At 44.1% G+C, this 15,583-nt stretch overlaps 1 protein-coding gene across 10 annotated transcripts in view; it reads left to right on the top strand.

Annotated features, from left to right (window-relative positions):
- The window catches only part of RAD54L2 (RAD54 like 2), a 166,150-nt gene that overhangs the window by 39,950 nt on the left and 110,617 nt on the right, over window positions 1-15,583 (top strand). For 2 of the 10 annotated variants that reach the window (XM_053294314.1, XM_053294313.1), the window contains exon 1: window positions 8,008-8,423. The exons of 1 other annotated variant lie outside the window; for it this stretch is intronic. The gene's annotated coding sequence lies outside the window, so the exon portion shown is untranslated. Of the gene's footprint in view, window positions 1-8,002; window positions 8,424-8,565; window positions 8,761-12,033; window positions 12,987-15,583 lie in introns of those variants that run through there. 7 more of the 10 variants (XM_053294305.1, XM_053294310.1, XM_053294312.1 and 4 more) reach the window with 7 other exon arrangements.

Here is a 15,583-nt window from a genome sequence, read left to right as displayed (position 1 = left end):
ACTTGAATATATTGAACACAGTACAATAGAAATACAAAGTATTATTATAGCTTGTTCTGTTCAGGAGTTTAGGGCAGATGCCATGTATTCCTAAACAAGACATTTCTGTCCTCAAAGGGCTCATGATCACTGGTATACATAAGCTGGAAGGTGGAGGAATAAAGGCAGACAAACTAAAAGAAATTTAATGGAGGGAGATTAAGTTCAAGTCTACAAGGATCCAAATTCCTTCCCATAGTTTAATATGCTGAGCAGTAAAGAAGTACTCTATTTCTTATTTCCAGCCCTTAACTCCAGCAATGGACTCTCCTAAACATTATGATGAATGTCCTGAACCTTCAACATTATCCAATAGCTATAACATTTTAAAATAAGCTTCAAAAAGGCTTTGTTAATTTAATGTGTTTAGCAGAGCCTTATGTGGAAATTAAAGAGCAGGAAAGGAGCCTGATAGTTGATGAGTCACCTTTTGTAGGCAGGCCTAAGAATAATGTTCTTACACAGCATGGTAAGTGCATACTGATTGTCATTTTTATGAAAAACATTACAGAACAAAAATGTATATCCCACCCCCGAACACACACAATAAATTTCACATTTGCATCATTTTAGAGTCAAATTAGAAAATAGTAAATAGTGCATTAGACTATATATATGGCACTAAAGAAAATAACATAACTTGGTAATGCTGGTGTTATCCCTCTCCAGCCCCTGGCATCTGCTTTGTGAGACCATGTGAAGCCTGAGGAGGCGTGAGCAGTACTGAGAGTAAAGAAGCTGTGGTCTGAGGAGCTTGTTTTGCTGTTTTTTCTGATGATGATGAAAATGGCAGCAGCAAAGGATTCTGTATTACTATTTTGTATTTGATAGGTGCTTGGTAATTAACAACAACAACCTGTATAAGCACATACAACACACAGACATCTGCTCATATTATTGTACTCTCATATAGATGATGGGCAAGCACAAAGGTAAAGAGAGTGGCTGACATACTGAGGAAAATTACTTATAGTCACATTGGAATTAAAAGTTCAAGTTGAGCATTGCCTTACTTGTCCTTTTAATTTCAACTAGCTGACCCAGGCGCAGAGCATCTGCACCCCTAGTTCTCCCTTCCTTCTCCTCATTTCAGGGCTCACCCAGTTCTCCTCCCATCTCTTCAGCCAGTCTCCCTCGCTGCCCTCTCCGCCAGCAGCTCTCATCTTTCTTGCAAGGAAGCCAGTGGCCTCATTTTTGCTGCCTGTTTGGCCGCTCACAGTGGTGTTGCCACCGCTGCTGCCTCTACCTCCCTCCCCCGGCCAGCTCTTGTTCTGCTCGTAAGGAGCCCAGCGGCCTGTTTTTGTTGGCTGTTTGACTCCTTGCAGTGGCAGCAGTGCCTTTTCTTCGACCTTCCTTGCCTGCTCTCGTCATCCTTGTGAGGAGGCCAGCGGCCCCTTTTTTGCTGCCTGCTCGGCTGTCCTTGGCAGCTCGCAATGGCACCTTCTCGGTCTCCCTCCCTTTCCTCGCCAGCTTTTGCAACTCCTGGCCGCTGCTTGCAAACTCTCGTGAGAGCTGCCACACACAGGATTAGACACGGCTATGCCTTAGAGAACTATATTTAAGAACATAAGAACAGCCCTGCCGGATCAGGCAAAAGGCCCATCTAGTCCAGCATCCCACTTCACACAGTGGCCCACCAGATGCCGCTGGAAGCCACAGGCAGGAGTTGAGGGCATGCCCTCTCTCCTGCTGCTACTCCCCCGCAACTGGTACCCAGAGGCACCCCGCCCCCGAGGCTGGAGGTGGCCTACAGCCCCCCAACCAGTAGCCGTCAATAGATCTCTCATCCATGAAGTTATCCAAACCGCTCTTAAAGCCATCCAGGTTGTTGGCTGTCACCACATCTCGTGGCAGAGAATTCCACAAGTTGATTATGCATTGTGTGTAAAAGTACTTCTGTTTGCTGGTCCTAGATTTCCTGGCAATCAATTTCATGGGATGACCCCTGGTTCTAGTGTTATGGGAGAGGGAGAAGAATTTCTCTCTATCCACTTTCTCCACACCATGTATGATTTTATAGACCTCTGTCATGTCTTCCCACAGTCGTCTTTTTTCTAAACTAAATAGCCCCAGGTGTTGTAGCCTAGCCTCATAAGAAAGGTGCTCTAGGCCCTTGATCATCTTGGTTGCCCTCTTCTGCACCTTTTCCAGTTCGACAATGTCCTTTTAAAGATGTGGTGACCAGAACTGTATGCAGTACTCCAGGTGTGGCCGCACCATAGTTTTGTATAAGGGCATTATAATATTAGCAGTTTTATTTTCAGTCCCTTTCCTAATGATCCCTAGCATGGAATTGGCCTTTTTTTACAGCTGCCGCACATTGAGTCGACACTTTCAACGAGCTGTCCACCACGACCCCAAGATCCCTCTCCTGGTCAGTTACCGACAGCTCAGATCCCATCAGCATATACTTGAAGTTGGGGTTCTTCGTCCCAATGTGCATCACTTTACACTTGCCAACATTGAACCGCATTTGCCACTTTGTTGCCCACTCCCCCAGTTTGGAGAGATCCTTTTGTAGCTCTTCATAATCAGTTATGGATTTCACTACCCGGAAGAGTTTGTTATCATCTGCAAATCTGGCTACCTCACTGCTTACCCCTGCTTCTAGATCATTTATGAATAAATTAAAAAGCACTGGTCCCAGTACAGATCCCTGGGGGACCCCATTTATTGATGATTGGACTACATTGATTGATTTTCCTCAGTATGCCACCCACTATTTTTGTTTATGGCAGGATTCAGAAAACTATTTTTTTCACAACCGGATCCTAAGATGATGGCTGGCTCTCTTGATTGTTTCCCCTTACTTTAAAGTAGCTGTGACTGATTGGAGCAGTAGCACTGGGGAAGATGTGCTTGTGTTTGCACTTGGTAGTGGGTATCCAAGACAGGTAGAGATTCTATTGATCTCCCTCCCTTAGTTGGTAGAGGGTGGGTAGTGTTGGATTCACCGAGACTGATTGCCCTGGGAGATTTCAACACCCATGCTAAGGAGCAACTTATCCAACAGGAGCAATGCAAGAGAGCATAGACTCCATGAGAGCCATGGCCTCATATCAGTACCTCAGTATCACCCTCATTCTGCAAGGCACACTTTTGATTTGGTGTTTTTGATTGAACAGATTGGTGATTTGTGGAGTGGGAGAATTTCAGATAACTTTCTTGTTATAAACAATGACTAGAGGAATTGTGGAGATTGACGATGAATCTAACGAATGTTAATGGAACTGCTCCCAGGGAAATGGCAGGGACCCTGAGCTATGTTTTAGGCTTGTGTGAGGGAATTAGCTAGCTTGAAATGGAGCAGTCCCACCTTCAGAATAAATGTATTCAAAGCTGTGGTCACGAAAAGAACTGAATGGAGAAGCTAAAGTTCAAAATAGAATGAGGTTTATTGAAGGGTTTGGGGGTACAGGAATAGAAAATAATGGTTAACTGCAGCAATATTTAACTAGCAAGACCAACAAATTACAAAATACTATGTTATAGCTCACAAGGAGGCAATGAGGAGAAGGCAAAGTAGAGTTTTGAGAATAGGGGTTAAATACTACCTTACTCCTTCCAAGAGGAATGCTGTGAAACCTTACAGCTCGGTCATAGCCAAGAGGCTTCTCTCCTCTGAGGCAGTCAGGAGGGCAGGCAGGCAGGAGCAAGAATCTTGGGGCCAGGCAGAGGTCCATCAGCCAGGCAAAACCCCCAAATGAACCAGAATCTCATAGTCAGGAATGCTGCACAGTCCGGGATGGGGAAAAGGCTGGTATGGAGGCGAAAGGTAAACCAGAAATGAGAGTCAAGGCAGGTCAAAATAGAGGTGCCTGTGCCAACACATGAGAAAAAGAAGGTGCATCCAAGGAATAACCACTTTGTGAATCTGAGGTAGAGACACAAGTGACCCAGGAGACATGCAGATCCCAAGAGACACACAGATTAATGGTGTCTTGATCTCTTATTGGAAAATTATTGTCTGAGGACCTTATGCTGATCGCACCTTGCAAAGGTGGACAATAGGGAAAAAAGGCAGGACACAACATTGTTCTATTCAAAAGTGAAGAATGAACTTCTTCCTGGACAAAGTCTAGGGAAGGTCTGAAAGACCCATGTAAGAAGAGGCAAAATGGAATCAAAGATTCTCTCTTCTGTCTTTTAGAATATCGGTGGGGGTGGGGAAGGAAATGTAAACAAGCTAGCTTCCTTCACCTCGAGCCAGCCATTAACAATGACCTGTTGCTTTCTTATCACTCCTTCCTGTGGAGGTGCTATCTTGACCTGTTCCGCTGTGCCAACACAGAGAGAATACTTGGCTTATTCTTTAAAGAATAGCTCTTGATTAAATCACATCAACTCCAGTTTCTTCTGCAGTCCTGGGTCTTTGAACCTGACCTAAGAGTTCTTTCTCCCAGGCTACATGCCAAGTGACATGCCCTTTGAGTTAGCTACAGGAAAAACAAAGTGGAGATCTCATAAGACCCAAAGTGCAAACAGTGGTAACCACAGGTTTGTAGTTCCAAATTTAGAGGGGTGCTCCTTGGGGGTACCCCCAAACAGGCTCTCTTTGTAACACTGAACTTGGGCTAGAATCCATTTTAGGGTCTACTTATGGTGGCCATGAAAAAAATTAACTTCTCTGCCATCATTGTCTTCTCCCCCTTTTATTTTCAAATGAAATATTATGACATAAAATAAAAAATAACAGAAAAGAAAAACCTTAATAGCTAATATATAAAATAATGTATCCCTCCCCACAAAACTTCTAAGGATATACTTCCTTACAATAGAAGCAGTTCATTAAAATTGGAGCAAATTGCTAAGAAATCCTCTTCTTTTCTGTTCTGTTGAAAAAGAACTAGCTCAAATGTTGACAAGGAACACATATCAGTTATCCACAAATGCAAATCAGGATCAAATTTGTGCTTGCAATACTTTATAATAATTCTACTGGCAACTCCCCATGATCAAAGAACTCATAATTCTTGATATAGAAAAAGGTTTATTTATTTGTTTATTTGTATTTATTTATATCCTGCTCTTCCAGAAAGGCTCAGAGCCGCTTACAGCAATTGATTATCCTGTCCCCAAAGGGACCACATTCTTAAAAAAAAAAAAAAAAAAGTGAAAAAGAGGGGTGGAATGTACCTGGTCTTCCTCAGGCTGATGGAGGGGTCTTGTAGCTTGCCTCACCATTTGCTGCAGCCTGAGGACAATGGTTGTTGAGGAGGACTTGGTTCTTCACATAGGGGCGGGTCCAGAAGGTACCTGGTCCTCCTCAACCCAATGGACGGGCCTTGCTGCTTGCTTCATACACTGGGGATATAGCTCAAGAGAACATGAACATCTTTAACAATGAATGAGCATTTTAAAGTCATATTAACACTCTTATGAATTTTAGGACAAGCCCAAACCATAATATAACTAAGTGTTTCCAACCCAAATTACACCTCCAACATCTACAATGATGGAGAAAGACTCATAATGAATTAAACTCAACATGGGCTACAGCCCATTTTAGGGCCTATTCTGTGGTGGTGGTGGCAGCGAAGAAATGCCAATCTACCATTGAGTCTGCATCAGAGTGGCAAAGGGCCCATTATATCTGCTGAGGCAAGGATGAGCCCTTGTAAACCCGCTGTAGGCAGTTTGATTCTAAAGAGAGAGAAAAGAAACAGCTCCTATGCTACTAACTGGGATAGGATATAGGGACATGAGGACCCATTTCTGAGCAAAATTTAAAGTGCTGGGATAATCTTTAAAGTCCAAGGCTTGAGATCTGGGTATCTGAAGAACCACTGTCTTTCACATAAGCTTGCCTGAACCCTACAACCATGATCAGATGCCCTTCATCGTCCCCCTAGTTTCTGAAATTAAGTGAATGGGGACAAGAGAATGACTTTCTCAGCTGTGGTGCCTTCCCCACAAAGCTGGTTTTAATTGATGGTTGTACTAGTTTTTATCATTCTGCTTCATTTCTCTTGTTTTTTCACATGGTTTTGTTGTATTTGTTACTGCTTTTATATGAGCTGCCCTGGGGATTTTGTAAATGGAAATATGGCATATAAACATTTAAAATAAATACATCAATAATATGAAGCAATGGGAAGTAGTTACTCTGGGCAGCAGGCTTCAAAGGTGGAGCCATTTTCCTGCCTCCAATCTTAATGGCTGTGTGCGGTTCAAAAAAGAGCTATGGTAAAGAGCTGGAGCATCCCTAGAGAAAAAGGTTACAGTCCTTGGAAGTAAATTCCATTGAAATAATTACAACTTACTTTTGAATCAATATAATTAGGCTGAGGCTGCAACTTGTTTATTGTGGTAGCAAACCAGTTAGCTTCTCTGGTTCCGCTCAATTTTTAAAAATGATACACAGTGCCTTGTTTACACTGTAATGAGCTATGTAGTGAAAGATGTTTTTTTGCACCTTTCCAAGCTCCCAGTGGTTGTAAAAATGGGCCTCTGAAGGCAGCTATACATTTCACAAGCAAGCACTTACCTAGCTGAGAACTATTCTTACAGAATACCAATAGTGCAAACTCTGAGCATTCAAAGGTATAGGATGGAATTAATTATTTTTTAATTAAGAAGCAAATGCGACTTTGTAGCACATAACTCTAAAACCAAGCGTTTAAAAAAACCCAAGTGTTGCAAGCAATACAAAGTGTGAGTTGAGTTTATTCACAATGTTCAGATTATTCATATTTGGTCTAATAGAAACAAAAAATAATAATGATTTCATCACATTTATTGTGAAGCATGTACATTTACTTGATGCTGAAATATTCTATTTGTTAGGTTCATCATAGCAGCATATACTAAATGGAAATGCTTCTGTAAAAAAATGACTCTCCTAATGAGAAGTGAAATAAGTTTCTTAATAACTTATCTGTTTTATGATGGTAGCCCTCATAATGTGAAAAATATGGTTGTTTGATTGTGCAGTGTTGTCTGCACAATTAATATGCACCAAGTTTCTTCCAAGTCACAACACGTAAGAGTGGACCTACATTGCCTGGTGATCTGAGCCTGCTGTGCACTGTTTGGAGAAGGGTTGCCTCACATGTTTTGAACACTTCCAACTGCAGCAGAAGCAGAGGCAGGACAGAGCATAGCCAACTCCATTGGCTTGGCAGAGACCAACTGCCATTTAGCTCTTCCTCTCCCAGGACACTCTGCCACACATTAAGAAAGATGTAGACAAATTGAAACTGCTTCAGTGGAGGCAGGGGTGTAGCTATAATTGAGTGGATGGGTTCAAAGAACCCAGGCCCCCAAGCTCCTGAGGTCCCTCCAACTCCACCCCTCCCTATGTTCATGATCTCCCTCACTCCAAGGGGCTGCCGGAGAGAGGTATGAACATGGCCCCCTCTCTCCTGGCTACGCCCCTGAGAGGAGGGTAATGAAGAAAGTGAGCAGTCCGTAAAACAAACCCTGTGAGGAAAGATTGAAGGAACTAGGTGTGTTTAACCTGGAGAAGATAAAATTGAGGAGGCACAATAGCACTCTATAAATAGCGGAAGAGCTCTCAAGTAAGAGAGGGCAGCGTCTTGTTCTCAGCTGTCCCAGAGAGCAGGACTAGATCTAATGGGCTCAGAGATGTGGGGTGGAAATTTTTTCCATACTTTATTTTTCTTTGGAAAACATTCTATTTGCACATGTGCAGCAGTGCAGCATATTTATTCATAGCGTGTGGTGTATGCCCCACGCTTCTGTATTTTAAAAATATCCAAAACAGCCAGCTTGCAGCTGTTACGTTTGGGTTTCTTTCCAATGGACCTTCACAGCTACCTGCAATTTTCCGGGCCACCCTGTGACCTCGAAGTCAGCGAGCTTGCTGGCCCTGCGGCTTCTTGTTGCCTTGGTCTTGCCGAGAGCGAGACGCGGCGCTCCACGACACACCGCAGGGCTGGCTGGGACAGAACTCCTTGCAGTTCGTCCGAGGCCCGGGGCTGCCTCTGGCTCCGAAACACCGGCGAGAAGAGCGACAGCCCTTCGAGCACGGAAATGCCCATGATTACCTGTGGAGAACGGGGCGCGGCGGGCCCCTTTCTCCTTCTCCTTCTCCTGTGATCCATTATTCCCTCCTGCGTGGGTCGTTTTCCTCCGTTCTGTCTACGCTCCCCGACCCGCAGGGATGCGGGAACCTTTCTGCGCCTCGCGGAACCTTTGATGCAGGAGCGCCTGTTGCTGCCCGGGGGATCCTCTGAGTGGCTCCGGCTGTGGGGACGCTTTACTGTTGAGGACCCCAAGCGGAGGGAGCGAGGAGGAGGCGGTGACAACAACGACGACGACGCGGGTGAGGCGGGTAAACTGGGGCCGGCGCGCGACCAACAGCGCGCGGAGCGCTTCAGCCTCCGTTTCCTCCGCGGCCTGGCCCGCAGCCCCGGTAGGAGGTGAGAACCGGCCTCCGGCTGGAGCCGTACGGGGGGGGGGGGATGGATAGGGAGAAGGAGGAACCGCGCACCAATGGAGGCGCTGGGGGAGCGGATGGGCCCAGGGGTGGGAGGCACAGAGCCCCTCCCCCCTTGGCAGAGCCAGGCTCAGGGGAAGGGAAGGCCAGGCGTCGCCCGGGGAATGTGCGGCTACTGGGTTGGCTCAGGCTGGGCACCCGGGGCCGAGAAGCGGCAGGAGACCCGAGGACCGTCCTTCACCCCAACGGGGGCATCTCGACAAAAGCACCGGAGTTAGTTAGTAGTGCACGGGGGAAGAAGGCTTCTCCTGAACAATGAGGTGGGACTCGCTCGCTCGCTTCAACGCCTTGCAGGCTGCGAGGTAGAGAGAAGGGTGCTGAGGGAAGTGGAGTTGGTGCTGTGAGACAGCGGGGTAAAGGAAGGTGGGGAGAGACACATTCCCTTGGATTTGGACTTGGGTGGCCTTGTAATCCCAAGGAGCAGGGGATGGAATAGTGTACTTACCAGAGAATGTGTGGTTCTAAATTATGATGCACTCTTAAAAAGATTTTTCCAATTTTTTTTTACTTAAAATGTTACATAATACAACAAAATAAACGAAGCTCTGCAGCTAGGAGTTACAAAAATTAGTTTGGGAATGCTCTTTGGGGGAAGAGTTTGCCATAACCATGTAACTTTAAATTCTGATCCACTCTTCCCATTTTTGCTGACTGTGGTGGCTAGCAAAGGGAGGGTGATCAAACTTTGAAAAACAAAGTGGGATGTACCTGGTATACTGCCTTTTGATTTTGGTCCTGACTAAGTTTAACTTAAGTCATGCCTGTCTGATCCAAGTGTAGTTTGTAGTGCTAACTTTCTTAAACTTGATTGTATCGCATGGGTCTATTGGTGTGTTTAAAGTAGTATTTTTACTATTAATGTATGCACACATCATTGTTTGTTGGAAAGAAACACTTAAAAATAATTGCTGCTAAGCATGTACAGTGTGCTGGTTACTGTACAGAAAACAGAAGTAGAATGTTGTCTGCTAAGAGGGCTTGAGGTTTAAGTAGACAGGAGAAGGGAACGGTTGAAAAAGTTGTGAGGAAGGATATGCTGGTAGTGGTGATTTGAGGATAAGGAATTGGTTTGATAAGCAGAAAAGAGGAGGATGTTTGAAAAAGGACAGAAGTTTAGGGATGTGCACAAACCAGTTCCGCAGTCGGCTGGACTGGCGGTGGGGAGGTTACCTCTAAGGAGTGTGGAAGGTGCTCTTACCCCCATGCCACTCCCCCCCCCGCTGGTTCTGTGTCTCATCCGAAGGCCACTTCTTGGAGAATGCTGACGGGGTGGCAAGGAACTACGCTGCCGCCCTATGCCAGTGATTTTTGTCACAGCACAAGCAAGGGAAATGCGGGTGTGTGTGAGCACCTAACTCCTTAAAGGTAACCCCCCTCCCACCGCTGAACCAGCCTGGACCCAGTTTGTGCACATACCTAGACAGAAGGCAGGTGTGGGGAAAAGAAGCAGAGAAAGCTGATTGAAGATGGATTTGTATAGAGACAGAGAGCCATGTCACGTTGTGTTGTGGAGGGGAAAAATGAAGTACAAGTGTTCTGTGCTTCTGGTTCCTCCACATTTCTCTCACATCCAAAGTACAATTTTCAAGCAAATGGCACCCGCAAATGTGCGGAGGCCATGTGCATGCTGACACTGCGTGGGGATTCTTGGGATGCGTGCTGCCCCAGCAGGAAGCTCCATGGGGTGACGGAGAGCAGGTAAGGACCTGCTCTCCTCTTTTTTCTTTTTTTAAAAGCTCCTGGGCCCTGCCACTGAAATATGCTCAAATTCCAGTTCATGCACATCCCTAATTGTCTCTGATAGAGGTAGAGGAGTATGGGTTTAGATGGAAACCCGTATCTTAAACATGTTCAGTTTGACATGTGTTTTGACATACAGAAGGAAGTGTTAGACAGTTTAAAAGATACATTGTGGAAAGACAGATCAGGAGTGAAAAGACAGATTTGAAGTTAATTTTGTGAAGGTGAGGGTTGGAAATCATGAGAATGTATTAGTGAATGAGCCAGGGAGTTAGAAAAGCAGTATGCCAAGGATGAGACTTGTTGGACCTCTGTGGGAAACTGAAGAAGTTTAAAGGAAAAATCACCAAATGAGATTGAATGGTTCAAGAGGTTTGAATGGTTCAAAACTAGGAAGTGGAGAAAATATATTTGTATCATCTTTGTAGGAACAATTGCATTGCCCCTTAATTAAGTCACAAGTTAATCAAAACAAAGGCTAATAACAGACTAACGGCATTCTGCTTTTCTGACTCTGTTTTTCTGTGTACACAAGCAAGGGAGCATTGAAATAGGTATGTGTTAAAACATCAGCAGAACAGGTCTTGTGATAGCAAGTATGAATTGTCCCCTTTGCTAAGCAAGGTCTGCCCTGGTTGCATTTGGATGGGAGACTACATGTGAGCACTGTAAAATATTCCCCTTAAGGATGTGGCTGCTCTGGTAAGAGCATCTGTATGCTTGCATGCAGATGGTTCCAATTTCCCTCCCTGGCTTCTCCAAGATAGAGCTGAAAGAGATTCTTGCCTGCAGCCTTGGAGAAGCTGCTGCCGGTCTGTGTAGACAATACTGAGCTAGATGGACCAAGGGTCTGACTCAGTGAAAGGCAGCTTCCTATGTTTCTATCTGTTCCTCTGTCTCATCTGAACATACTTTGGAGCTATTTATGCCTTACTTGTTCATAAAGAGTACTGGACTGTATGTTGCACAGAGGATATATGTGTTTTTCCATCTTTATTTTTTCTCACATTCTTTTCTGCTTAATGAGAACTTCTGATTACAGGTGGAACAAGAAGTAATATTATATTACTCAACCAGCACATCATCACTTCTCAGTACCTCATAACTTGAAAGTTGGGGCCTAAAAATTAGATGATTATGAGCAGGTATATTGAAACCATTTCCAAACCTGATTATCTCTCTAAACCAGACTTGATCCTTCAGCTTTAGGGTTCTGTTCCCAAGTACTGCCATGTATGAGAGAACTGGGCCACCTCAGTGATATTCTCAGTGTGGGAATGGTTGACTGGATGAATGTGATGAACTGGGGTGGTGCTGCTTCATGGTCAGGTGCTGAGCAAAAGGCTCAGCATGTCTGTCCCAAAGGTTGACAAACTGATAAGGGCTAGGAACAAAGATACTGCTGCTCACACTTTTTTGAGGAGAAAGGATGAAGCCAAGCTAATGGAATTATCTTCCCAGTCTGAGCTAGATCTTATTCTCTATTCTCTCCCCGCCTTGCCTTTCAATTGAGCTCAGTCTTATTTAGAACACACTGGGCTAAATCATGTATAATATTAAGCATGACTTTATTTTCTGTAAGTTTTTTTGTGTTTAAAATGTTCTTTTATTTACTACTAATGTCCCCACTCAACAACCTAACAAGCAAAAATTCAGTGTGAAACATTCCTCTTTAATTATCTTTGTGCCAGGAAAAGAGTTTCCTGCTAAATCTGTGCATGTTAGATTTCTGTTAAAGGGCCAAGACAATCTTCTGCCATAAGATGACCATCAAATTTGTTCGATATTTTTAGGCTGCTGTTGAAGACATAGAAGTAGAACCAGTGCAAAGTTGGCAACCCTAAGCTTGAACTACAGGAGAAACAACTATCTTTACAGCCCTGACCAACTAACTGTTTTAACTTTTCCAGACATTGTGGGAATGACTGTATACTTATACTGGGAACGTTGCTGTAATGTGATCACTGCACTCCTAACTGAAACAGCATCATTTATGCAAGTTTCAAATTTTCCAAAAGTTAAATAACATAATTGGATGAAGTGATATCTATTAGTTGAAATTAGTCACTAGGGATGTGGATGAGATGTTTCATGCACATCCGGGGTGGGTGGGGGCGGAGAGTGGCCGCTTCAGGAAGGCAGGTCTTACCTGCCCCTCTGTTGTTCCTCCTCTGTCCCCTGCTGCCCCAATACGGCCTTAGAACATAAGAACAGTCCTGCTGGATCAGGCCCAAGGTCCATTTAGTCCAGCATCCTGTTTCACACAGTGGCCCACCAGATGCCTCTGGAAGCCACAGGCAGCAGTTGAGGGCATGCCCTCTCTCCTACTGTTACTCCCCTGCAACTGGTACTCAGAGGCATCCTGCCTTTGAGGCTGGAGGTGGCCTTTAGCCCTCCAACTAGTAGCCGATGATAGACCTCTCCTCCTTGGTTATCCAAACCCCTCTTAATAAGAGCCTTGTTTGTATTAAGCAGCCGAGCTGTTGGTTTGAAAAAGCCACGCTGCTCTGACTGCATCAGTCCCCTGTTTCCAGCTCCTTGTTCCCAGTTCCCTGTTGCAGACCACTCAAGATGGTGTCTGCACATATTCAGACTCCATTTCCTTCCAGATGCTGCCCAAAGTCTGCTGGAAACAGGGAACTGATGCAGCTGGAGCAGCATGGCTTTTTCAAACAGACAGTTCGGCTGCTTAATACAAACAGTGCTGTGCACCCCAGCGCTGTGTGGAGGAGCAACGGAGGGGCAGGTAAGACTTGCGTTCCTCCAGTTAAAGTGACCAGCTTGCCCCTGCCAAAAAAATTTGGCTGGGGCAGCTTGAAGCGTTTCAGCTCCACAAAATAGAGTGCCAAAATGCTTCAAGCACATCCCTACTAGTCACTTTATCCTATTAAAAATGTTTTCGTTCTGTGCTTTATTGTCAGCTGTGGATCATGCTTTCTCAGAAGTTGCACTCTCTGGCTTCGCTCTTAAACTTAACTGGTGTGAAGGGGTAGGGATGGGCCTGGACTGGTCCAGAGGCCATTGTAAAGGCCTCCGGACCGGTCCAGTGGTTCGGTTCGGGGGTGGGGGGTAGCTTTAAGAGCGTCGGGAGGGTTTACTTATCCCTCCCGCCGCTTTCCCGCTCTGGCGCCCGTAATCTTCAGAGTAATTGGGGCGGCAGGATACCTCCCTGCTGCCCCTTCCCTGATGTTGCTCTAAAAAACCTCCTAGTAGTCCTTTGCGCGCGCGCACGTCAGCGCGCGCACAATGGACTACTGGGAGTTTTTTTAGAGCAACATCAGGGAAGGGGCGGCAGGGAGGTATCCTGCCGCCCCAATTACTCTGAAGATTACGGGCGCCAGAGCGGGAAAGCGGCGGGAGGGGTAAGTAAACCCTCCCGATGCTCTTAAAGCTACCCCCCACCCCAGTGCCGGACCACAGTGAGGCGGTTCTGTGCACAGCCCTATGAAGGGGCTGTTCAGGACCTTCAGTGGGTAGAGTGTAGAGAGCCAGTTTGTGCATGCTTAGTCTTTCTTTGTTGTTATTGTAATATTGCATATTATACACTTTGTATATTATTATATACATTGTATTGTATATTGTATTATTGTATATTTATAATATATTTGTTGTTGTTTTTCCTATTCTGAGACATTTTGGATGTGGCAGCATAAAAATGTAATAAATAAATAAATAATAAATGATAAACTAGGATCTGAACCTGGAATGCAATTCTAGGTTGAACTGGCCAGCTGGGAAATCACAGAAAGTTAGGGTAAGATTAAGTAGTGGAGAGCTTGAAAAGTAAGGGCAAGAAATCTGTGTTGAATCTAGAAGGGGCTAAGGACAACAACGAAGAATATTTATATACTGCTTTTCAACAAATGTTCCCAAAGCAGTTTACATAGATATACATAAATTAAAAGGAAGCAGTGAATGGTTGTTTAGTAAAGTTCTTGATTACGATCATATGACATCATCTGCTTGTCTGGAACCATTTGGATCCAACAGTATGTAACTGATACTGTTGCATACTGGCGAATCCAGGAGGATTCAACAGTATGTAATAGTAATCCAAATATAACCACTAGCTTTGATTCTCCTTAAAAATGAAGATTCTTTTGAAACATTGGCCTGGCTACTCATTTAAAATACCAGTTTTGTTATAGAAGAAAGGGAGAATACCAAATGCATACTGTGCAGATTTTATGAGTCTGCTGGTGTATTTTATGTGAATTGGATTTAAAATCATGCTGCTGAATGAGCCCATTCAAGATGTTCTGTACTTCATGATGTATTATAAAAGAGCACTGTTGTCAGATTGGTTGACAGAAAGGCAGTAGTTAGCAGAAGGGGTATGGCAAGGCCTAAGTGTGCATGCTATAGTAAACAATTTAGAGAAAAATATAAAATAACAGCTGTCTCAGGAGCATTTGGCTATACATATATCTACCAAAAACACATATCTGGAAGTCTTGTCTATCTGTTTGGAAGTTCTCCATCACATAGAGAGATGACTGGTTTGTTCTTGTCACCTTTAGTTTGACAACAAACAGGAACTTTAGTTTCCTTCCTTATAAAGAAAACAGTAGCAAGATTTTCTTTAATGTTTGTGTTACACTTAATTTTTTCATTTATCATGAGGATATTTTCATAAATACTGCACTCTAAGTTGTACATGTTGCACTCAGTTTCACATTATGGATTTTGAAGAAGCTTGCAGCCCTTTAAAATTTGTTCTGGGTGTTATTAATGCTTGTTTTTGAGGAAACAAAAAACTTTGGGCTAAATTTATGGCTAACATACAAGGAACTCTAAATCTACAGGTACTTTTAAAAACATTAGCCTTTCTTCCTGTTTCCTTTGGTTTCGCTTTAAACATGGAGGGGTTTTAAGTAGGTAGGTAAATACACTTTCACTTCTGTTCAGTGAGTCAACCTTAGCACTCGCAGAAGAAAAAGAAGTCAGGAAAGCAGCCAAAACAGAAAATGTTGGGATAAATTACAAATTAACGTCGCTGGAGTGAGATGTTCACCTGCAAATTTTTAAAGAACACAGATGTGAAATTGATGTTTTAGCAAAAATATGTAATATTCAATCAGGATGCTATTTAAAATGAAACAAATGGTCTAAAGTCATGGGTCAGCCACTATGAAATCAAAGTTTTTTAGAATGGTGGAAACTCAAGCAGACTGCAAAGAGCTTCAGAAGAAACTTTCCGAACTCGGTAAATGGGCAGCAAGTCTAAATTGATGCACGTTGGGGCATAAAGATCTAATGTCATGTATATACTGATGAGATCTGGACATGCAATAACTAATGAAGGGAGAGAGGTTGGGTTCATGGTGAATAATTCAGCAGGGG

Source organism: Hemicordylus capensis, chromosome 2, assembly GCF_027244095.1.
Source record: "Hemicordylus capensis ecotype Gifberg chromosome 2, rHemCap1.1.pri, whole genome shotgun sequence".
Classification (NCBI taxonomy): domain Eukaryota; kingdom Metazoa; phylum Chordata; class Lepidosauria; order Squamata; family Cordylidae; genus Hemicordylus; species Hemicordylus capensis.
Note: the sequence above shows the minus strand (reverse complement) of the source record. Positions and strands in the feature narration are given on the sequence as shown.